A 25,787-nucleotide genomic window follows, 5' to 3' on the forward strand; every position below is an offset into this window, starting at 1 on the left:
TCTGATGGATTAGCTGTTTTTGCACAAGTCGTTTTCCACACGTACCGTTTTTAAGCTGCAGTTCCCCAGAGGGAGCTTACCACATAGAGAAAAGCGGCCGACTGCGTGGCGAGACTCTCCAGGCAAGATTTAAGGATTACGTTTGAAGCTAATTAAGACTACAGTATGAATTTTATGCTAGATCATAATTTCTTATCTACATGTAAAGTATCATTAGTGGGACAATGAGTAGAGTATTTAAAACTTCCAGGGGACTAATTAAATATAAAGAAGTCCAGTCTTAGGACCGGAAGCTCTACCATTCCGTTCTCATACCATAAAAGTCTAACGTGATTATTTAATACAGTTGCCAAGATGGCGTAAGAAGAAATAACTGGATGTTTTAAGGATTTAGCATAATTTTCTCCTTGTCTATCCACTTCTAAGGTGTGAAGTTAATTTCTCTCACTTGTTCATTTGACCTAGACTTATTGAGTGCCTACTATGTGCCAATCTCAGAAGAGCATCAAAGTTTCTACTTCCTGTCGTTAGTGATCTAGTGCTGGAAACAGCTTCCAAAGGAAGCAAACCATATTTACTTTCTGCATTGGCCGTGAATAAAATAGCTTAACGGATTCGAAAATGACAAGGGGAGGTGAATATTGAATGCGGTGGTCAGGAAAGGCCTCTCCGAGGAGGCGACATCTGAGCAAATTCCGAGCGATGGACAAGAGCCAGTCATTAAACCGTCTGGAGAGAGAGCTTTCTGGGCAAAAAGAGCAGCGAGAGCGAACATGCTGAGGCGGGAGGAAGCGTGGCGCGGGGCAGAAGCAGTGATGAGGTCAGTCTCGCAGCCGATGAGGAGACAGGACAGGGTGGAGCGTGGTGGTCAGTGGGAGACGCCTGGAAGCTGGATGAGGAATCCGAAGGGTTTGGCCGGGGAGAGGGTGATGGAGATGGACATTAACGTCCTCTCTGGCTGGTGGTCGGAGACTAGCGTGTCGGGTAGCAGGAAGGCCAGCGAGGGCTTGATTTCAGGAGCCTGGGGAGGAGAGCACGCTGGGCCAGGCCGGAGCTGTAGCAGTATTTTGAGGTTGGAGCCAGCAGGACTTGCGGATGGATGGAGTGCAAAACGCTATGAATAGGTTAAGGGCAGAGGAGACAGGACGATAGAATCAGGAGTTCGATTCTGAACTAAAAGTTTTAAATGTCTATTAGATATGAAAGGAAAGATGCCCAGTAGGAAGTTGGAAATACTGATTTGAAGCACAGGATTGACATATGAGTCGGTATAGCATCAGTGACCAAAAAAAAGATATTTAAAGTTATGGTCCAGTTATTTTAATTCTCTAAATACAGAAACAGCTCCAGGAAGCCTAATCTTAAAATGAAATGTCTGCCCACAGGTAGACAGGCATTTCTTGCTTTATTAACCAAAGATAGGTTTCTCACATAATTTTCTTCTTCTCTTTTCCTTTCCAATAAAACAGGTAAGAGATGATGTTGTTTGTTTGTACGAGTGCTACTGGAAACTGAAACCACCTGTGTTCCTATAATTTCAGAACTCTCTCTAGGTCATCTTGTGAGGCACTTTTAAGTTTGTCTTGCTTGCGTAAATAGCAGCTTATTCATACAGGACGGCGAAGCATCGTGCCTGTTGATCCACCCCAGGAAAAAAATATGGGGCGGGGGAAGAAAATGAATCAGTTGAGACTAATGAGCAGTCTGGATTTTCATCTACTGCTCTAGACACTTTTGTTGAGTATCACTTGTTCCGTTTTCATTTCCTAAGGCTCATTATTTGGCGTGGTCACATTTTACTAGTGAAGTTTTCATCTGTCAGGTAATTTGTGTAGTCATCCCTTCTTAGACTGCTTCTGGGAACCCATGAATCCCTGTAAATGGGACAGGGTACCTAGTCATTCTGTCTTGTTCAGTTTTCCATGCAGCAGAAATTATTTTAGGGGTCTCTACATGAAGTGTCAGGTTATTTATCCATGGAATACATTATAATGAAAATGAATGGAAATGCTTCTTGGCTAGTCCATTTATAAACGCAGCAGTGGTGGCTGCCTCCCCTTGACACCACTGCTACAAAGGCTCTGGTAGTGAACTTATCTTCCATTTTTCAGTGTGTGCAGGTCTCAGCAGGAGACTTTGCCAAACATTTAGAAGTGAGAATAGCCTGCGGTGAGGCAGATGCTTCCAGGAGATATAAATCTAATTGATAGAGGACCGTTAGGGACATCTTGCAGTCAAGCTTGCCTTATTTTGCAGGGAAAAATATTTTGCTTCCTTCTCCTTTTTCAACCCTAGGTAAGGCTCAACAAAATTATAATTCTACTTCTTCTATTTATAGGTTTGGCTAAAGATATAAATATAGATATAGATATTGAAAGCAGAGAGTTTCCATAATACTTTTTCTTCTACGTTATTTTTTTTTTCATTCATTTGAATTTTAGTTGGCTACGAGTGATGGGTTTTCTTCATCTTATCTATAACTGGATCCTAGCATGCTACCAGAGTTTGTATAAGCAATGTGATTTTTGTCCCAAGACATTTTTAGAGATTTATGTAATGTGAAATGTAAAATCATGATTCTTCTGCCTTCAAATTCCTAGCATATTTTTTATGCTTTTCACTCATAACTGAGGCCCGCTCTGGAGTATTGATGATCCACGAAACCCACCTCATCAAACTATCAATACCCGCTGTAGGCATCTTGTTTCCTCTAATGCCCCAGCTGCTCTCAGTGAAGCCGCTTTCCGGTCCCAGATGGCAGTCCTGGAACAGCTGTCCTGTTCTTAGAGACATGAGCTAGAGGGAGGATATGGCAAAGGCATGTGACTTTCCATCATGCAGATGAAAGGACAGGCATAATTATGCAGATAGACATATGTCAACAGCAATATAGCGCAAGGCAGGAACTCCATACACAGCAATTAAGTGAAACACGTTCATCATGGAATCGACTTCAGAAATATTCAGAACGACATATGTCCCGACCTGACCCATACCTCCTGAGTCAGGGTCTCTGGCATGGGGCCTGAGCATCCCTATGTCTCCAGAGCTTCTCAGGTGATTCTGAGGCACCGTCAAGGTTGAGCGTCATATATATTGTGTTGTGCTGGTTCTTACCAGATCGGCCATTTCCTTTTATAAACGCATACTGCTCTTTTCACTCTTACTGGACTACTTTTTATTGAGCTCTAAATTATTATTTACAAAGGGTATTAGCACCTTCAAAACACTCAAGTCAAGTGCCGTTAAGACTGTGCAACGAACCCATGAATTTAAAACATGTAAGCAATTTGGAGGGGAAATCGGGTCATTATTTTGAAATAAATTACATGAACTGTATCAGGTTATATTACACACTAAAAATAGGAATAAAACTGAACTTTTTCTGACTTATTTATTTATCCTCTATCTTTTTGTCAATATTTTTTGAAGAATAATCTAAGTTGAGTCAGTCAGTGAAGATTAACCGAGTGATTTCCACGTTCGCGACACGCTAGGTGCTGTGATTCCATGGCAGGTGTTTATTTAGATTCTCAAAAGAAGAGTCACAGATCATATGGAAACGCGAAGGACTTAGTCTCAGAAATGAAAGCTGTTGTTCGGATGTCTAATTTTGATTCAAACGCGTACCCAGTTAAGGCCTGATGATGGGGGACACCCCTGCTTCCTGTCCTCATCCAGGGTCCCAGCAGGGAACTCGGTCCTCATGAGTCGGTGTGTCTAAGACCCTGTACTGCCACATGGGCTGTGGACACGGGAGTCAGCTTCTTCCTGCAGCCAGGGAACCAGTTCAGACTCAACTTGGTATTTCAGATTAGGCTCCGCTGTCTGCAGCACACACCGATAACCCACCACGAGCCAGTTCCGTCTGGCCTTGGGACGCAGAGCACTTCTCACTCTGGTTCTTGTCACACATCACCCTCCACAACGATCTCAAATGTAGGCCAATAACAGTTCAGTCTATCTTTTGTTCTTCCCTACCTGTTCTCCCCCTACAGCCAAAGACCAGTTAGTACATACAGTACCACCAGGCAGAGCTTACCTCTCAAACAACCCAGCACCATCTATCCTGAATCGTGCATGCCCTGACACACCCAGCTCCTGGCTTCAGATTGCCGAGAGGAAAATTTTCTCTACCCTCTTAGGTCCTGTGATGTAGTGATAGGGGTGAATTAATCAACAATAGACCAATTAACAGGAAAAATATTTTATTCACATGTATGTGGAATTCTCGATAATCTGAATAATTCTGAGAACAGCTAAGAGTAATCATTTTACACCAGCTTAATCGGGAAAAGGGGAGATAGGGCTTCCAGGAGACACATGTGGAAGGTGTGGCAGCATCTATAAAATTTATGCAATTTCTCATCCCAGTGCTAATGGTCAGTCTCCTTTGGGGCTAGGATTTCTCAAGAGTGAGTATTTATGTCATCTTCCTTCTGTAGAAGGCTCTGCCTTTAGTCTGAGAAGGGAAGCGCAGAAGAGGCTTCTTTCGACATCAGCTGTGTCTCCAGGGTCCCCAGTTCAAAGCCATCTCCACGTCGTCGTTCTGAGTCCCTGCAAGATCTCAGGAGCGCTTGACTAGCCTGACTTCTGGCGATGGTTCCTCTTTTCTCAGACCCTTTCCCTTTTCTCATACCTCAAGCCCGTGGTGTGAAAGAAGTGATTTGGGTCTAGCCAGACCGCAGGCCAGCAGTCACGTGACAGGCGGCGAATCTGGCCCTTCGCATCGCACAGGTCCAGCGGGCAGATGGCTGTCATGAAGCCCGTGCGCTGTTCTCAGAAAGCATGTCCAGATTCCCAGTCTGCTGGTTCACATTAGAGAGTATATTAAAGTAAGAAGCCAGAAACAAAGGGGCATTATTAGCGGATGGAAACTGCTCTTTGTATGCATATAAACGTAGAACTGTCTGAGGCCACTGACTGTGGGCAAGCAGCTCTTCGCAACACCATTATTATAATGCAGAAAGATAAATGATACCCCAGCAAAGGCCCTAAGTCATCCCGAAAATGTTAAATTATGTTTACTATATAGCAAGCTTTCAACTTTTTCAGAGAAAATGCTCTAAAACTTCACTGATAACAGAGCCAGCCAAAGGCTGCTATTCTTTTCAGGGAAAGGCTGAAGCTGTGATTCGTGGGGTGGGCGGCAAGGATTGAGAAGAAACAGCTGTAAGGTTGGGGGCCGAAGGTCGATACAGGTGGCCCTGAACCCCGAGGTGGGGTTTGCAGGGAAGTGACGAAGGCAACAGGAAATGTGTTTCTTACCCCACCCTTGTCATGTCTAATATTCCTTTCAGCACCCTTCCCCCTTGGCACCGTCTCTTTCTGGCCCAGCGATGGGTGGTGGAGTGTATTTTCTAGCTCAGGTCCTTTGGGCAAATTACTTGCCTTCCCTTCACATTTGAAACAGAGATAATAATGGAATTGACCTCATAGGGCTGTCCTGAGAAATAAATGAAGACATACAGAGAACTTAAGACAATACTTGGAACATGGCCAGCCCTGAGTTAACGTCCACTGCTATTGTCACTCTCAGGCTCCATTGCTATTACTGCAGTACTCGTTCTAGAAGTTTCTTACTTGCTCATGCTCCTTCATAGATTTCTCTTGGTTCAGTGAAGGCCCCCAGGCAAACGTTATTTAATGCCTCTGTTCTGTGAGAAAGAGATTAAAAACTCTCAGTATAGTATTTAAAGTTAGCTCAAGCTTATTGTGATGATACTTTTTTCCCAATAAAATATTGTTTCCCAATAAAGCAAAAACATGTTTTGTTTTATTGCAGGCACAAATCTTTTTTTATGCAGATGCTTAATTTTTCCCAAAAAGAAACCTACTCCTTTCACTGAGGTTTTATATTCGGGCATCATATCTCTATCCTTCCAAAGGGCCTCCTGGAACAGTGAAGGAAAATGTTGGCCATAAAGAGCTATCTGCAAGTAACATGAGGAGCTGGAACCCCAAGTACCTATAATTACATTCTACACACATGCAGAGTTCGATAAAAAAGAGAGAGCTTGTTTTGTTATTCTTTAATTTTAAGAGGAAAAAACTGCCAAGAATTCTAGGCTTTAATTACCAAAACAAGCTCGCCTGAAACCAAGTCAGACACACGAACACCAGCTAGAAGATCAAACGCATTTCGTGACCCAGTGCATGTGCACTCCCCACGGGGCTGTCTTTCCACATAGCGGTGTCTCCAGTGCACCCCACTCTAAATCGTGCGCCCAGAAAAAGACCATCCGATGGCGTCTCCAGTGAACCATAAAAAAAAAATCTCAGGTAAATAGGACATTTTTAGGCAAATCCTTTGAGATGAGGATTCTCAGGAAGGATTTGAGTGCATTATCCAGTGTAGTTGAATTTCTTCTTTGGTATTGAATATGCTTTGCTTTATATCAAAGAGCTCAGCCTCTTCCTATAGACACTGAAATTCATCTTTTTCATTCATAGCACCATTTAAGCGGTCTTTTTTTCTCCCCCTCTGGAACTTCTCTGATAAGCTGTCCTCCACTTTCAAAAACATCAAAGCCTGGAAAGAAATTATTAGAGAAGAAAAAAGAAAAGCACCTTTGGTTTAAGCTTCAAATGAGACCAAATTGATTAGTCATCTGAGAGTAAGTTGGCCTGGCGGTGAGCTCACAGCGAGTCATGTCTATCACCCTTCTCTTATTCTAATTTCTCTTAGAAACTTTCAATAAACTGCCTACATTCAGGCCTTTAACAACAGCTGATTAAATCTAAAACTAAACTAGCCGCTTCCCTACTTGCGTCTTGTTTATTATTAGTAATAGGAAATAAATCAACTCATGGAAAAACAGCATGATAGGCCCAGACCCAAAATAATGCCTCATTAATTAAAATCTACAAACCTTAGATGTTACACAGTGATTTCTATAGCATATCTAATGACAGGCGAACACAAAAGGCTTTTGCCTCAGATGCCCTTGAAGGGGCTCAGAACGAGCCTCCCCAGAAAGTATCATTTTGGTGTATGAATCATTTTGAACTAAAAGACAACTAAAACCCAAAAGACTCAGGAAGAACTTTAACCCCCTCCTTAACTGCCTAAAAGAATCTAGATAGAGAGCATCGTCCAGGACCAGAGTTATCACCATAGATAACTACAAAGCATGTGGGCCAGGTGTCACGGGCTAGGGGAGCTAGGCAAGGCCCGTTTGCTCACAGTCTTCACTGTGTCCCCTTACCTCTGCATGGCAGGATAAACGTTTGTCTACCAAACATTCTCATCTTTCTGTACATGGTCTTTCTCCCCTTGGAAGTCCCAGATTCCTAACCCCTTCTTCTTAGCTTAGAATGACATAGATGCCTCGGTTGCCTGACTGGTTGTGACTCCCGTTGTTTTATGGGGTCCCAGTACATATGTCATTAAATTTGTTTTTCTCCTGTTAATCATTCCCATGTCAGTTTAATTGTTAGATCAGCCAGAAGAACCTAGAAGAGTAGAGGGGACATTATTCCTCCCCGCCAGCCTTCTCTACTTGAATTTCTAGTAGCAGCCCCCTGCTAAAACGGAACTGTGATTGCTTACCACAGTGACAGACAGCACCACTTAACAGAGCTTTGTCAGTGTCTTGAGCGAGATGACAGATTTTGTTGAGAATCTGAAGTCTGGGTGAAGGCCAGTCTCTCTCTGCTGGGACTTGCCACAGTTCAGGATCGATAGGGACAGGAATTCAAAGAGTCATAGGGCACAGACAGTCTGTCGATGCTTTCTGTTGACTTGATGGGTCTCCCACAAATTCTGTACTGAGCAGTCGAGCTGTTTGCCGGGGTGGGGATCTCCAGAATAGGAAGTCCTCTTCACGGGGACAGCGAGATGGTAAAGGATGGTGATGGAGACAGTGTGTGATGCTCACCTGATGGTGAAGGGCTGGCGGGGGCGTTGGGAGTGGGGGGTGGAGGCTTCCTCTCTTCATGGCCTGAAGGTAGACACGTGTGTCGAGAAGTGTTCTCTTCCATCACCGACCAGATAGACAGATGACCTTGAGAGGGAACAGATCCCCAGATAACACAAAGCTATCCGTTATCAAAAATTCATTTCCACTTTTAACAGCACTTTGGCTCCAGTGTCCCTGCCCCTCCACCCACGCTCAATTATTCCCTCCCAAGTGGGCATGAAAAGTATGACAGGGAACCTCTGCCCTTGGCGAGCCGGTCATCCCGCTGGACACCAGCACCAGCCCATTCAAAACCACGCCATGTGTTCACAGACGTTCGTATTACAGCGCACCCTTTACGAGTCTGAGAGCTCACAGAACATAAGCAGAATGGAGCGGCAGTGCTTCTTAAATGCTTAGCTTTGAGTCGTGAAGAAACAATGAGCAGAACTTGAGTGTTTTCAAAGTAAGATTTATTTGGAAGTATATTCTCACTTGCTTTGGGACACAAGTCTGAGCCTGTCACTCTTGTTTGCTTTTGGAATAAGTCCGAGGCCAACAAAATCTCACTGTCAGTAAATATTTGTTGAAAGAACAAGCAGTTGGTTGTTATGCTTTAAGTTCATAGAGAACAAACATTACAGGATCTATACCTAAAAAAAAAAAGTCTAATTCTAACAAAGTGATGGAGAATAATGTCTCAATTCTCATAAAAAGAATCTTTCGCAGTTTTGATTTCTCAGTTATTAGAACATTTTCATATATCCTCTGAACTTATTTATTAGTGTCAAATATCTATATTTTTCTATTTCTTCTTTCTTGCTAGAGGTACACGCCAGGAGAAGTTCCAAATGCCTGAGGTCAAGTCAGCTCAGTGTCACACCGTGTGCTTTAAGATCCCGCCAGGCAGGGCCCGGGTTCTTGTCATTTCGTCTCCACTCCCTGCCATGGTTAAGGAGATTAACCAGAGGCTCACCTCACGGTTCTTCACATGGTCGTTGCCCTAACCAAACCGCAGCATGGCTGATCGCTTGTCCCCCATCCAGAATTCTCTTCGGTCTCCATTAGCTCTTGTCCTTCTCTGCGTGTCCTAGTCATCATGGGCTCCCACTGGTACCCTTAGCCACTGGGCAGATGTCACGCTCCATCCTAGGGGTGGCCGTATTGTTTAATAAAGAGCCTCTTTGAAACCCTTGAAAAGGAAAGCCACGCGCCAATCTGAGGTAATTTACTTAAGAATACATGTTGTCATGGTTGGGTCGGGGGGTGCAGAAGTAAACAAAGACTAACCAAATGAAAAAGCAAAGGCCTTTCTGAGCTTCCTGTGGCAAGGGAGCCAGCCGCCATCACTGAGATTCAGAGCCAGGCCGGAAAGTGGAAGAGCTTCATAGGGGACAACGGGGAAGGCTCGGGGTGCCCTGAGCGGATAACCGGAAGCAGGGCATCCTGTGTGGTTGGTTAGGAGTGCACTTTCTCTGGTTGGTCCTAGATTGGTTCCTGAATTTGAGGTGCTGCTAGTTATTAATCAAAGTTGGCCATTTGGGGCCAATTGTTACAGAAGTCGTTATTTAGCTTCCTGGATTGTCACCAAAAGAGAGCAATCTGGCTTCCTGCGAGTCAGACTTAAGCCAGTCTGGCTTCCTGGGTTTTTTGTAGCTAGAGGACCAGTTTCCTAGGCAGATTGCTATAGGCTGTGGATCAAAGTTGTGTTTTTATCAGGGTCTGGCCATTTATATATCCATGGGGATGTATGTGAGAGTTGTAACAGAGCTCTCCGATTCTAAAATATACTTTCTTTTAAATGAGCTTTTCGTTACAGTCGTAATAAAACTTAACCTGACCGAGTAGTTTGGAGTGGATTATCCAATGTAGATTTCTCTCCCTTCTCTGCTTATAGGCCAGGCTGTAGCAACGGACGCTACCTGTGAAGGAAGCATGGTGGAGCTGTGAGCACCAGGGACTTAGCCAATGAAAAAGACGAAACAAGACTTGGTGTCTCATTGGGTCTGCTTTCCATTGAGTCCTGGGTTGATAGATACTTGGGTGTATTTCTTTCAAGGGAATGTTCATGAACCCTTCTTCTAAAAGTCTCTGAACCAGCGTGCTTGCGTGGAGGAAGAGCGAGGCTTGAAAGAGGAAGGAAATGTATGCGGGGCAGGGGCATCCCGTTCAAGTTCTGCGGGCTAAGTAACACCTGCAGAATCCCAGAGTCGAAACTGCTTAGGTAACAACTTACTAAGACTAGACTATTGAAGTGGCCCTTTATTCAACTCAGTAGACTCTTTCATTGAACATTCATTAGGCCCTGCGATGAGCCTGGAGCTGGAAATACCCCCATTATAGTTTGTTAACAGTTGTCTGTAACCGCGCGGGGAAAACAGGATACATCTTCACTAAGACAGTGAGTGGCTCGTGGCTTACAAATTTAGTGCTTAAGTAAAATGACCACCAGGAGATAGAAATGGCGAGATCTTTCCTCCTTGTGGAAAAAGCACTCTTTAAGTGACTTTTGCACACGTGGTATTGAAATCAATCATTTATCGAAGTGATACCACGCATGAGGGAGGGGGTCGGTGTCTGAAAAAGTAGAAGGATCGCCAGACCTGACAGCGTGTTGGGAAGCTTCGTAGGTAAGGGACACGCACGGCCATCTGCAGTGCTTGGTACACGATAAACGCACCCGAGAGGCATAAATTCAAGGGCTTGCCAGGGTCCCCTCGGGGAGCGTGCTTTTCCTTGCTGCTGGTGAGGAGGGAGTTATCATGACACATTTGACAAGTCTTACGTTTTCATTTGTCAGGTTGAAAGTTAGTACACCGTCCACACCAATGCATGCTTAGACATTTATGTTTCTCTGTGTGCACGTTCCCACCATCACACTCTGTAGACAAGTGAGAGAGGAAATTTGACAAGCAATTTGTATTATGTCACTTACACCAACTCACATTCCTTGTCTACCCCTCTACACACACAAAAGCCTCCCAAAGCCCGAGGCGTGAAGTTCCAGGGCCTCGTGAGGGTACGGGGGCGAAGCGAGAGGCACAGGGTAGACAAGAGGGGACCTTGGCAAAAGCAATCTTCCTGCCGGCTCCCGATATGACCTCCCCCTGGCTGTCAGCAAGTGACTTTCCTTCCCCCGTTTCTAGTAGGTACCTGGTATTATGAAGTGAATGTTCATGTCCTTTTCCCAAATTCGTATTGTGAAGCCCCACCCCACGCTGTGCTGGGGTTAGAGGCGGAGTTTTGTGGAAGCAGCTGTGCTCAGATGATGTGACTGCGGTGAGACCGTCACAATGGTTTCAGTGCCCTTATAACAGGAAGAGAGAGATTTCTCTCTCCACACACGTGCGCTGGGGAAAGGCCACGTGAGCACACACCAAGGAAGCACTTTCTACGAACCTGGAATGCAAGGAACCTCATCGATTAGCACCCTCACCTTGCACTTCTAGCCTCTAGAACCGAGCGAACAGGCGTCTGTTGGTTAAGCTGCTCAGGCTGTGGCATTTTTTTACAGAAGCTCAAGCTGACACACCTGGTCTCCCCTCACGTGAGTCCCTAGGGCAGTGGCTCTCAGCAAGGCTCAGGTTGTCCCCCAGGGGACATTTGGCAATGTCTGAAGAGACTCCTCATCACGCCTGGTGTGGGGGGTGGGTTTGCTACTGGCACATTGTGTGTAGAGCCCAGGGATGCCGCAGACCACCCCAGTGTCCAGCACAGCGCCCCACAGCAACGTAGGATCCAGCCCCAAATATCATCAGTGGCAGAGCTGAGGAAACTTGCTCCATATCCACACAGACATCTCACAGGGAGCCCTGGAAACCAACCTGACAAATCCCATCTCTCCTCAACGGCTTTATTCTTTCCTGTCTTTCTCTGATCATTCCAAAACTCATCCCATGTAGAAACCCCATCAAAGCACTACTCTTGGTGGCCGATGAAATTAGCTGGAAACAGCGCCGGCGTGACCCCCACCCCTGCAGATGATCACGCCGTGTCCTTCGTCCACGCTTGAGTCACCATACCTCCCTCTCCCCATCCGCTCACCAGGGGAGCGGGGCCTGGCGGGGGAGTTCCGGCAGCTCAGGTGTGCATGATGTGTTTGTGCGGGGCGGATGACTGCACCCTGAGAGAACATTCCAGAGACGCTTCTGAGGCCAGTTCTCTCCAAATCGTTTCTCTCTCTCAGCACAGCCCCTCTGGTTTCCCAGGCAACCAAATGCGTTACTGAAAGATATATGCATGCAAGATTTTTATGGTGAAAATAAAGCCACATGACATTGAATTTAGGACTGACTAACATTAGAGATCATGCAAATCTCTGAAAACAACCTGCGCTTGGGGACTATAGCTTATGCCTCAATTTTAAAATTTATTTGGGGAGGCTCACGTGTTTGCAGTAGTCGGGTTTGGGTAGGGCTCTGGTTTGTTTGTTCATGGCTGCTTTTTAGATGTAGAGATTGGATGAGGCATTATTTAGTACACCGTTTATGGAATGCCTACCTTGACCCAGGCCAGTCCCAGCCAGGTCCTAGGAGCTCAGGTGAACAGTACCAGTGTCCCTTGTCACAAGGTTACTGAGGCAGGCCTGCACCTGCCTCAGTAAGGGGCCGCTAAGGCAGCTTCCAAAGGAGGGGATCAAGGACCTCCTACCTAAGAGCCATGACCTCTGAGCTGAGCCTGGGGAAGTCAGAGCCCACCAGACAAAGGAGCAAACAACGTAGGAAGCAAAAGAAACAGGAGACACACCCTAGTGCCCCAACTCCTGTGCATCAGTCACAAAATTACAAGCAAGGCCACCCACCGAGCGAGAAGAGACAGGCTCCCCAGAACTCAGGGTCCTGCTCTCTGGCCCCAAAGTGCCTGTGTTTCATCTGGTAACTGATGGGGGCCACAGACATGGTCAGCACAAGAGTCACACACACCGGTGCGTGATCCCAGTATAATCATGCAAGAACAAAATCATAAGGTAAAATGAAGACGTCTTCAGACCTATAGCACAGTATCAGGCAGTGAAATAGATCGATTTCTGTTTTGATTGACCTGACCAATGAAGAAGTCATAGTATTTTTACGTATGTTCTCCATAGTCCCTAAATGGATGTGCATTCTGTCCCTCCCTCGGGGACGCGAGCCCTTGGTGGATAACCGCTTGCCTTGTTGTAAACCCAGAGCTCAGCCCAATGCCTTTTACGTGGGGAACAAACAGAAAGCACTTTGCTAGAGTATGTATGAGGTCACTTATTTCCTGTATTCCTTCAGAACCAATGTCCCCGCCCCTGGTGGTGACGTCATCTTTCTGGATAGGTAGTGGCGTGTCCTGGCCATTTCCCCTGCTTCTCTGAAACCTGCAGATGGCTGCGTGCAGGCAGTCTTTCATTTGCAGGGTAGAGGTCCAGTACACGCTGGCTTCCCCAAGTCGCACCTTCTCCACAGGGAGGTTAGCAGTAAGGAGACCCGTCTAATTAACCCTCCTGAAATTCGTGAGTCGACTCAGTTGAGAGGGGTGCCTGATGTCAACTTTATTTCCTGTGCCCAGTAATGTTAGAGATCATCCCCTTGGACACCCCAGGGTTTATGTCATTGGGGAGGACTTTCTAGAGAAACTGGTCCTGAGCTGGCCGTGCGTCCATCAGCGCTGGGTCTGTGCTTGGTTGATTCCAGGGAGAGCAAAGCACGTTCTTCTTTTTAACAGACAAGGACAGAACAGATTTCAGTGGTGATGACAGCAATGATTTCAGCTGATGTAAATGTCTGAAAAAATCATCATTTTTGCTTTCAGCAGTGTTTATTTGCTTTTGCTTATTCTGTCGTAAACACTAATCTTAAATTTTAGAGCCCTAGAAGATGGGGATGTCTCTCAGGGAGATTTCCAAGTGTACTAAAAGCAAATGACAACGCGTAATGACACGTGACCAGGGATACGCGAAGATCTGTCAAACAAAGCAGAAGCTCGTTACTAGTATTTGCAGTCTCCTCTTCCAAATAGCTTCTCAAAACAGGGACCTAAACCCAGGTGTTGGAGTATATGAGTTTGTAGGGCTGTCGGGCCTCTAGCTGAGTGGGTTAAACAACAGATATTTACTGTCTCACGGTTGTGGCAGCTAAGGTGTGAGCGGGGCTGGTCCCTTCTGAGGGCGGGGAGGGAGAATCTGTCCCTCTTCCCCTGTGGCTTCTGGGGTCTGCTGGAAATCTTCGACGTTTCTTGGCTCATAGCTACATCACTCTGACCTCTGCCTTCATCTTCACGGGGCCTTCTCCTTGTGTGGGTATCTGTTTCCAAACTTTTCCTCTTTTGTAAGGATGCCAGTCATCGTGCATTAGGGGCCCGCCCTACTCCGGGATGACCTCTTCCGATCTTAATGACATCTTCAGACACCCCATTTCCCAATAAGGCCGCATTCTGAGGTAGTGGGACCTAGGACTTCAACATAGAATTGGGGGCGTGATTGGATGGGGATACGGATCCACCAATTAAACAGCAGCCTTTTCGTCCTCACCCCATTGCACCCTGGGTAGCCCCATCAGCCGCTAAGCCCTTCACCATAGGATGGGAGTCGGCCACTTTATTTTTCTGGTTACAACCAGCAAGGGTGACAGTCTCAGGTTTCCAACTAAAGAGAAGGAGGAAAGAAGACAGAAAAGGAAGACTCCTTAAGAAAAATGGGTCCCTGAGAGAAGGGAGGGAAGGCGCAGTGAGTTGAATGGTGGCCCCAAAGGGATGTGTCTAAATTCACATCTCTGCAACCTGTGAACATGACCTCATTTGCAAAAAAAAAAGGAGGTCTTTGCAGATGTAATTAATTTAAGGATCTTGAGATGAGACAGACTATTTCAGATTACCCGGGTGGGCCCTAAATCCAATGACAAGTGTCCTTCCAGGAGACAGAAGATGAGATGACATAGTGCCTATATGTTTACATAAGAAAACTCAAACACCAGCCGTTTGTTTGGGACTTAGGGCAACTAATCCACAGAAACGCCGTGTCTCTGTTTTCCTGCTTTTAGAATATTCCATGTAGTCTCTTCCATCCCTCGTATCTGCCCCCTTTCTGACGAGTAAAATCCCATTACAATAAAGAAGTCGCCAACGGCCTATCTACTTTCTTCTTTTCCTGAAATGTTTCAGTATTAACTGTTGCTCGTGATAAATACGTCATCATCTGGGCTCAGATCTAATATTTAGTCATTTCGATTGAGCGGGATTCGCAGAAATAAACTTTGGTCCGTTTCGGTCTTCCAGGCTCATTTTTTGTTTCTAACTTTATATTCACATGGTCTCTTCTTATTCTTTATCTTCGTGCCTTACCTTGTTTCTTTCTATCACCTTGTGAATAGTCCCTATACAGTACTTTACCACATAACCACTTTTCCATCAGTGGCGGGCTGCATACACGTCTGTGGTCCCATAAGATATAATAATAATGAAGCTGAAAAATTCCTGTCCCCTAGTGATGCGTTTGTGGTGATGCACTGTCCGTCATGTAAAAATACTATGTTATGATAGTTACTTTTTCTTAGTGTAGTACAAGCACACTCAACGTTTTAAGCTCCTCAAAGTATAAACGTCATAAGTTTTAATTTTACACAGCACAAGCCTACAATATAAACGCTGGAATTTGGGGTGCCTTAGTAATGACAGCAATTTCATATGAAATGTCCATGGTGGTTGATTAATAAAGAAATAGGCAATATTATGTAGCCCCAGATAGTTTTACATTTCATAGCGGCAATGTCTCTAGCTAGGGAATTTAGAGAAATATCTAAAATATGAGCCAGTTTTTATTAAAATAGTTTGTCATTTCTTTGGGTTCTGATGTGTTTTCTCTTGAAATTGGAATTCTGCTTACTATAAAAAAAAAAAGATGTCACATTTCTTTATTCTGGAAAAATCAAGAAATCTGGGGGCAGAAACTAAAAAATAAATTCTGACCTAAACATCAAGTTTTATAAACCAACACTATTAAAAATGAATCTCAAAGTGAGGACAAATGATGAGATTTTTTGTTTTAAGAAAAATATTATTACTTTTGTTAGTCAGCATGCCCCTCATTCCCCTTGTGTCTAAGGAAGGAGGTTATCTCCTAAGGATGCAGGAGATAGGGATTTTATAAGACGTGGAACAAGGTCAGGCCCCTGGCACATAATTTAGGGCCCCACGATGCGTTAGATTTATGGATGGTCCAGACAGCCCCAAGCTGCCTCCAATTACCTGTGTCTGAGGTTTATTTCAGCCGTGAAAGTAAGATCCTCAATGCCTGAGTTTTACATAAGCAAACTCAGATGCTGGGGAACCAGTCACCCAAAGGCAGGTAAATTAGAATTCAAATTGCCTAGTAGAAACCAGTGCTCGACATGGCCGATAGGCACTAGGAAGAAACGCAACTTGAGAAATAAAATTAAATGAATTTCAATCGGTGAACTTGCTCTGTTGGAGAACCTGCCCTCGATTTGCCTCCATAAAGCATCTCCCTGGTTAGCAAGGAAGGCTGGATTGCAGGCGAACCGCTGTGCATCCTTCTTCCACGAGCCAGTTCTCTGCTTTATGAAGTTCTCTGTGAACACAGTATGGGGTAGCGGGGGTGTGAGGTGAGGGCAGGACAGATGCATTTAGGAATATAGTGTATTTAGAGCGAGTGGCTCCTGTCAATCAATGCCAAAAATATACGACCACACACTCTCTCTGGCCATCCGGTTTGCATAATCAGAGCAAGTCTTTCGGTTCTGATTTTTATCAACATTAAATCAAGTTGTTGTGAACTTAAGACTTCTCCCTGGTAAACATCTCCGGGTACTCGGTGACACGTGAACATTCCACCAGGAGCAAGAACACAGCTGCCCGTCTCCAGCACGGCTACCCACAGTGAGTCCCCCAGAAGCCCAGTTCTCTGGGAATGTGTGTCATGCACAAAAAGATTTCTCTCCTCCCGTCAGTTTGGGAAACTCTAGGTTAAACCAAGTTCTCCGAGTGGCTTCATTTTATCCAATAGCAAGACAGTGTACAGCCTCTACTTCGCTGAGACACATTGTGACTGAGTTGAGTGTCAAGCACAGTATTTCCCACTCTTAGGCTGCAGTGAATCCCCTGTTAGAATACAGTGTCCTCTAGGAGTATTCCCCAGAGCTGTCACAGAGGTAGGTGACAGTAGCTGCAGGATAATATGAATGCACTTCTCAGCAGAGGGCTATTGTTGCATCTTCTTACATTGTGTAGTCAAAGAGCCCATGTAAATTGCTTATTGATTTATCAGTAAACATGAGGTTATCAGATGTCATTTTGTCCTCTGTTTATATTATTGTTGGAAAGACCAATTATACATATAAGCTAACTAGACACGACTTCGATGACTGTCTACAGAATGAATAAACGAGTTACAGGGTAGGCGCCCTACAGGTGGTAAAGATTATACCTATGAAAAGAGCTCACAGGAGGAAGTATGGAGGGAGGGCTGGGTCTGGGCGGAAATGTTTCTGACCAAGAGACTCATAGAAAGGTACCAAAGCCAGGAGACAGCTCTGCAAACTGACACACATCATTAAACAATTTGGACTGCATTTGTTTTCTCTGTAGAACAGAAATCGAGCCTGCCTTTTTTATACCCTTAGGGAAATGCACAATAGCTGTGGCTTTTCTCGAAAAAGTTCAGCCACCGTAATGTCATCTATGAGTAGCAGTGTAGGAAGAAAAGCTATAGCTGATTTTTCTCTCTGTGCCCTTGATCAGCAGAGAGGCTGATCAATTTGAGAAAGCAGGAACAAGGGAATGCAATGCTATAATTTATCATTAGACTGTATGCATTAACCAATGTATTACTGTTATCCCAATGTGCTAATACCAGGTCAGAGGACTAACTCCACGTTCTGTTTCTGAAGAAAAACTTCTTAGCGAGATACCGATCTCAGTGGTCTCAGCCAGACACTTGTCTCCTGTAACTTTCATCCTAGGAGAGTTTCTGGGTCTTTGTTAGATAGAAATCTTGACCAGAAAAGAAAAAGCCTTCCTAGGTTTCTCCTCCAGCTAGAATCAGTGGTTACATTTTCACCTTTACTTCCTTTCTGCTAAAATTAGCAATGAATTGAGATTTTCTTTTTTGGGGGGGCCGGGGGGGGCGGGGGCATTCATTCTTAATCTTGAATCAAATTATTGAAATTCTGTTAAAATGTATCGTATCAGTTGCCTCATTTTTAATACTTCTCCAAAATCAATTTATTTCCATTTCAAAAAGGTGTTTCAGCAAACCTATTAATTAACTGCCATTTTGATTTTCAAAGTGATTCTTATACTAATTAAATATCCCATTTTAGCCACCTTTTTGTTCCTATTTCTGGTCATTACCTTAGTTCTTGGCATTTCAACAATCCGAGAATTTCTCAAAACCTAATTCAGTGAAGTCCTCTGGATAAGATCTCCATGTGCCAAAAAAATACAATTCCTTTTGTCTTCCAAACAGATAGAATAGGTCATTTATTTGGAAATAATAACTCTGAAAGAACTGCCTACTATATGCCATAAGCCTGTAAGATTCTATTTTATAATCTTTCTATTCGGAGGGTTGAGTTACTGTTTGAATCATCTTCTCAAACCAATGTTTACCAATTCTGACACATGAAGTAGGTTTTCATATATGTTATAAGGCTGTACTTGTTTGTTTATTTGTTTTTTAACCATAGTTAATAAGAAAAAGCATAAAGAACTTTAGTGTGTCTTCTAGAAGTTGACTTAATCTCTGCCAACAGCAATCACTGATTCCCGGCTCCTGCCGAGCCCTTCTTACTATGCCTTTTGCTTTTGCTTTCTCTCTGTTTAGATAAATCTTTAATCATTTAAATCCACTGGCAGATACATAAAAGAAGGTTCATTTTAAAAAAAAAAAAATCAGTGCATCTCATTAAATATTTATTTTAGTCCAGTAGGAGCAAAGGGGCAGATGTAGAGATGAACAGGTCCCATTCTGGGGAACAAGGGACTCACATGGTCAGACCAGAGGATGGGCGTCGCCACATCCAGCTTCCAGGCTGTGAGAGGAAGACATAAAGACCAAAGCATCCAGAGAAGGAGACTTTCACTGCAAACTGTTGCAAGGGATCCAGACTTTAGAAATTGACAAACGCCAGTTTTCTCACAAGATTATCATATCGTCCGTCACGTGCCGGTATCTCCAATGTCAGAGATAAAGTTGATTCAGGAGTCAGCAGCTTCTAGGGAATGACTCGGTGCTGCAGGATTTGAGACTAGGGGTAGAAGAGCGATCCTGTGTTTCCTTTGCTTTTTTCTTTCTTTGGTTCATTTCCCAAGGTTGATCTTTTGTTTTATTCTGCTGTCCTGACTCAGGGCTGTGATGAGCATGTGATGTGCACACGGTCGTGATGGAGGCAGAACAAGGTATAAGGTTTGCTTCACGATCCCGCCCAGTGTGATGCTGCAGCTCTGCCCTAAGATGCAGCTCTAACCACTGATGTTGGTTGAGCAGTTTCCTTACTCGTGCCCATTAATTTGGTGGTTTACCGTATTTGACCTGTTGTACAGACACAGGTATAGCAAGTAGTGTGGATCGATTCACAAAGACCTCTCTGCATGGTTATCAAAACTAGAGCTATACGATAATAAATCTTTAGAGTGGATACAGCTCCTAGGGTTGTAATTTTGTTCCCTTCATGTACCAGAAATATTTTGTTTCTTTTCATTTCATTTACTCAGAGCACTAACCCAAGACTGCCAGAGTCACTTCCACCAGACTCAACTCCATTACCTATGACTCAGGAACGATGCCATCTCTCTGACCTCCAACTTTTCAGTGCTCCTGGCCATACTGCCTGCAGGGCCAGGATTCCTTAAGCCATACAGCACAAGCCAAGCCAGTGTCCTGGGGGGATGCTATAGACATCAAGTCCACATGTGAAATGCACTTTTTTTTTAATAAGCTTGTCATACTTAATTAAACTATATTTGCCTTTAAATGTGACATTTCTGGCATGGATAAAGATTTGATTTTTTCAATATGTTCTATTAAAAACAAGACAGACTGTAGTTCAGTCTAAGGAAACCTATGGTCAAAGAAAGTAAACAGATTAGTCATGGTATCATTCTTTTAATATTATTTGACTATTGCTTCAGGTCGTATGGACAAGATAAATCAACTTATGTTGTTATGTTTACAGACTTATCTTTTCCCACTATTTTATTATATGTTTAAGAACTTTCAAAAGATTCCTTTCTGTGAATTATGAAGGATTAATTAAAACAAGATTCTATTTAAAAAGTATTTTATCCCAGTTTTTATAAACACAACCTATTAAAGCAAGCATTAAAGACAGAAGAAATAGAAAGGAGAGATTTTTATAACATGCCCAATTCAAACTAGAAGGTTAACCACAATTCAGTTTGATTCATTTAGTCTAAGTGACTAACCTTGTTTTGTTGATCTTGGCAGTCCAGTTTCTCAAAGCGAACGAGTTCTAGAGATCCTGACTCAGCCCCTTGGCCATCTCCGATGTTCATTTGTGGCAATGATACCCGCTTTATGGTAGATGGCGGGGGAGGGGCTGCAACCAAGAGCCTGTCTTCTGTAGAATCAAGGGTTGAGTACCTCTTGGCTTTCCTTAATCGAGTTATTTTGAGGTTTCTTCCAACAGATCCAATTATTGATCTATAGCTCTGGCAGGGGCCTTTAGATGAGCGTGAGAGAAAATTAGAAACCACCTATCGATGATAAGGCTGAATAGCTCTGATCATTTAGTCAGCACAACCAATAACATCAACGTTGAGACAAGTTTAGTTTTATAAGGAGTAAGTTAGTGACTACCATGAAAGTAGGTACATGTTATGGATGGCGTGGGAGCCCTGAAAAAGCTCCGGGATCGTTTAATTTATTCCACAAAGAGTGTGTTATGATGACCACCAAATAAAAAGGCTCTTTTACACCTGGAAATGGAATCTCACTTTTGAAAACGTGACCATTATTGTGCTAGTCTTTAACATGAACTGGAGCATGATTCTAAGCAAAACGAAAGGTTCCTAACTGCTGAAGCACAATCATATAAATCATCATGATTAAGTGGAGGTCAAACTTCTCTTTTTTCATTTGCCAAGTCTTTGTATGTTGGAGGCTTAATAAACAGACAGCTGTCACAGCGGTACTAAACCAAACGAAAACCTACAGAATGCCAAGCATATCTAATTAGTTCTAGCATCTCTGATTTCATAAGGTGAGGAAGAAAAACTCTTTGATGTTACCCAGCAGCAGACTGGAAAACCCCAAAGATGGTTTAGATGTAAAAGACCCTTTTAAAAAGTTTTGTTAGTTTGACTGTGGGGTATAGATTTGGGGAAGGCAGTTCCCAAAAGAGTGGTTAGGTGACAAGAGATATAAATCCTTCATGCCTAAAGACAAGAAATAAGAGCAGCTGGGTTCAGAGCTGTCTGGGGTAAACAGCATTCACGCTTTTTAAATAACCAAACAGTGCTACCTGGAACAATGCTACTAGTCTGTAAGCCACACAAACCAGTTTTAAAATATAGATTGTTTTGAATGTGTTTTCTTCCCTTTCATGATAAACTCTGATTATATTTAGTGTCCTTAAAGTGTATACAGTGGCAGATTTTATGCTACAAACATTTTTCAAAAGAGAAAGAAAGAGCAAAGGTACTAGCCACATTGCAGAAAGGGCGACGGCCACCATTGGCAAAGAAGCATGGTGAAGACGAACGCTCTTCCTTTGGCGAAGGAGGGAAAGGCTCTTTCTGCGTTTACCTGTAGACACACAGTCACGAGGAAATCAGTGCCTCGCTTTTACATCTTCGATCACTGATCAAAGTAAATTCGAAGTGGGGAGAGGACTCTGAGAAGATGCTGGAAATACCAGGAAATCTGTCCCCCCACGCAGACGGCAGTCACGTTGGCAAAATCTGTCCGATGTAACCATTTTGGAACTCGAGTCTAAGGAACACTTACAACTTTCAGGGGGAAACTTGGTGGTCAGTTATGATTAATTTTGGTCATTTTGAGCTCTTAGCATAGCAGCAGCTGCCCATCCCTCACCCCAGGCCCCTGGCAGGCAGCTATGCATGTGTTCCTGGAGCAGCTTGCATGCAGCTGATGGGAGCCAGGGTGGGCAATGAGGATCCTGTCCTTCAGATATCGAGGCTCTGTGTTCTCATTGCTGCTATGGACCATGGGCTTGTGGACACAAGGGCACCCGTGGTTACACACACCACACACACACACACACACACACCCACACCCATGTTGTAAGCCCTTCTCCCTTCTACTGAAGTGACTTCCAGGGGACTTAAAGAGTTGGTGGCCTTCTTTCTTCCTTCATCTTTTTGTTTTTCCCCTTTTGGGAGTCAGACATTAAGTCTAGGACATTCAAAAGTAAATGCATATGTTTGGGGAGATTCGAAAGGTACCATGCATGTCCAGGGAAAGGCCCAAGCTCAGAAAAGACCCAAGAAGACCTTAAGTTTACACCTCAGGCTGATCCTAAGCCCAGAGACACCCTGTAACAATCAAAAAAGCTGCAAACCTGGGGAAGGGGAAGAATCTAATCTCCACGGTGGCTGCATTGTTAGATTCCAATGTCCAGTTTTCAACAACAACAACAACAACAAGAAATTACAAGGCATACAAAGAAACAAGGGAGTATCATTCAAAGAAAAAAAAAAAACACAATGGAAACTGTGTCTGAGAATGACCAAATGGCAGAACTACTAGATAAAGACTTTAAAACAACTATCTTGGAGATGTTCAAAGAACTCAATGAAGACACGGAGAAAGTCAAGCAAATGATGTATGAATAACTTGGAAATGTTGTAGCCGCCAGCCCCTGATAGACACACGGACCACCAGAAATCAGTGAGTTATAGGAAACGCACTCTTTTTTCAGCCAGCTGGGTCTGCCAGGATTATGCAGAGCCCAAATCAAGCAGCCCCGAAATATAGACGTACAGGGTTTTTAAGCCCTAAACCCCATTCTTCCTCCTGCTCGAACACACAAGTCTATTCTTCTTTTTACTAACTGTCAATCCACAGGTCAGTTGTGCAAGCAGGGGGTACAGAAGCAGAAAGTTTATCGTTAGAGCATTATGTTCCCATGGGCGATGGCCAAGCGGTAATTTTACAGTCAGCACAGAAATATCATTAAAGTGATAGAAAATCTAAAAGGAAGCAAAAAAATCTGGAACTGAAAATTAGAATAATTGAAATGAAATAATCAGAGGAGGAATTCAAAGGCAGATTTGAGCAGGCTGAAGAATCAGTGAACTTGAAAGCAGGACAATTGACATCATCAAATCTAAGGAACAGAAAGGAAAAAGATCGAGGGAAAATGAACAGAGCCTCAGGGATCCGTGGGTCACCATTACGTGGACCAACGTACACACAGTGAAAGTCCCAGGAGGAGAAGAAAGAGCCAGAGAAATTATTTGAAGAAATAATGCCTGAAGACATCCCAAATATGATGAGAGACATGAATATAAACATCCAAGAGGCTCGACAGACTCCAAGTAGGATAAACCAAAGAGACCCCTAATGAGACAGGAAATCAAGCCATCCTAGACATAAACACGGCGAATCTTGAAAACAGCAAAAGAGAAGTGGCCTATCACATACCAGGGTGCCTGAATAAGATTAGAAGCAGATTTCCTGTTAGCAACTCTTAGGCCAGGAGGCAATAGGCAATATTTTTAAAGTGCTAAAAGAAAAAAACTATCAATGTAGAATCCTATCTTTGGCCAAACCACCCTTCAGAAAAGCAAATAAAAAATTAAGACATCCCCAGGTAAACAAAAGCCAAGGAAGTCTGTTACACTAGACCTGTCTTGCAAATAAAGGGAATCCTGCAGTTTGACGTAAAGGACAGTAACTAGAAGCCATATAAGAAAGATACATCTCACTAAAAGGAGATACACGTTTATTGTAAAACCTAGTGTTGTCGTGAGAACAGTTTGTAACGCCACCCATTGTTTGTACATGATTAAAGAGAGTAATGCATTTTTTAAATTATTTATCTAAAAGCTAGTGTAATTGTAACTTTGGTTTCTAACTCCACATTTTGTTTTCTGCATAGTTTAAGAAACTGATGCATTAAAAAAAACAATTATTATTTTGTATTTTTGGACACACAAAAAACAAAGATGTCATTTTGCGGCATCCATAACTGAAAGGGGAGGGGATGGAGCTGTAACAAGCAGAGTTTTGTATGTTATTGAAGTTAAATTGGGATACATTTCAACTACAGTGTTTTAACTTCAGAGTCTTCAATGTAATCCCCATAGTAACCACAAAGAAAATAGTTATAGAGTATACCCCAAAGGAAATGAGAAAAGAATTAAAACATTTCACCACAAAAAAAATTTAAATAAACACAGAAGAGGCAATAATGAGGGACCCAAAAAAAGCTGCAAGATATATAGAAAACAAATAGCAAGATAACAATTAAGTCCTTCCTTATATGCAGACTCTCTATAAGTCTGTTTCTGTTTTGTTTGTTTAGATTTCACATATAAGTGAAATCGTATAGGATTTATCTTTCAATGCCTGACTTATTTCACTTAGCGTAATACCCTCTGCGTCCATCCATGATGTTGCAAATGGCAAGATTTCATTCTTTTTCTGTTGCTAAGTAATATTCCATGTCTCTTTTATCCATTCATCTATCACCGGACAGCTGAGTTGCTTCTCTGTCTTGGCTAGCATAAATAATGCTGCATTGAAAACGTCTAAGGGGAATAAGAGCTACAAACTTCCAGTTATAAATAAGTCACAGGGATGCAATATACAGCACAGGGAGTGTAGTTAATGATCGCATAATAACTTTGTATGGTGAAAGATAGTTCCTGGACTTACAGTGATCACTCGGTAAGGTATATAAATGTTGAATCACTAGGTTGTATACCTAAAACTAATATATTATTGTATGTCAACTATATTTTAATAAAAAATAAATTTTAAAACACATATAAATGGATTAAACTCTCCCATCAAAAGACAGAGATCAGCAGAATGGCTATTTTAAAATGGTCCAACTATATGCTCTCTACAAGGGACTCACTTTATATCCAAAGACACATCGTTTGAAAGTGCAAGGGATATTTGTATGCCTATGTTTACGGTAGCATTTTCACAAGAGCTAAAGCGAGGAAGCAACCCAAGAGTCCACCACCAGGTGAATGAATGAGCGAAATGCGGTACATGCACACAGCGGAATACTATTTAGACTTAAAAAGAAAGGAAATTCTGAGGTAATATGGATGAATTTTGAGGACATTATGCCAAACGGAGTAAGTCAGTCACATAAAGACATATACTGTACGATTCCCCTCATAAGAGGCACTTAGCGTAGTCAAAATCATAGAGATAGAAAGTTGAATTTGGTTGTCAGGATGTGGGGCTGGGGAGGTACTGTTGAATTGTCTAGAGTTTCAGTTTTACAAGATGAGACGAGTTCCGTAGGTGGACGATGGCGATGGTTGCACAGCAAAATGAACTTAATATCCCTGAATCGTACACTTTTAAAATGGATAAGATGGTAAATTTATGTAATGTGTATCTTAACACAGTAAAAACAATTGAAGATAAAAAAGTAAATTCAGAGCATCTCAGGAAAAACAGTTCACTTTTAGCTGCTCCAGAAGCAGGGGAGCTAAAGAGGTGCTCCGACCTCAGAGACAGGGGTGGTGGTGTTTCTGATGCAGGGCTGCTGACACGCCAGCTGACTTTCTTTTTTTAATATCTTTTCTGTAAAGTTGGTTTGAGAGATTTGAGTTTATAATGATGCATCACGAAGACCAGCTACACGGAAGACTATCAGTAGCCCAAAGAGATATGTAATCAGTGTAGGAAGGGACTCAGGTGACTTCTCTGTGGTCTGTCACCTCACAGAGCACAGG

At 43.2% G+C, this 25,787-nt stretch overlaps 1 protein-coding gene across 1 annotated transcript in view; it reads left to right on the forward strand.

Annotated features, from left to right (window-relative positions):
• The window catches only part of CTNND2 (catenin delta 2), a 773,259-nt gene that overhangs the window by 696,636 nt on the left and 50,836 nt on the right, over positions 1-25,787 (forward strand). The gene's annotated exons all lie outside the window — the stretch shown is intronic.

The sequence above is a fragment of the Pteropus medius genome, unplaced genomic scaffold (genome assembly GCF_902729225.1).
Source record: "Pteropus medius unplaced genomic scaffold, Ma_sr-lr_union100, whole genome shotgun sequence".
In the NCBI taxonomy this organism is placed as follows: Eukaryota; Metazoa; Chordata; class Mammalia; order Chiroptera; family Pteropodidae; genus Pteropus; species Pteropus medius.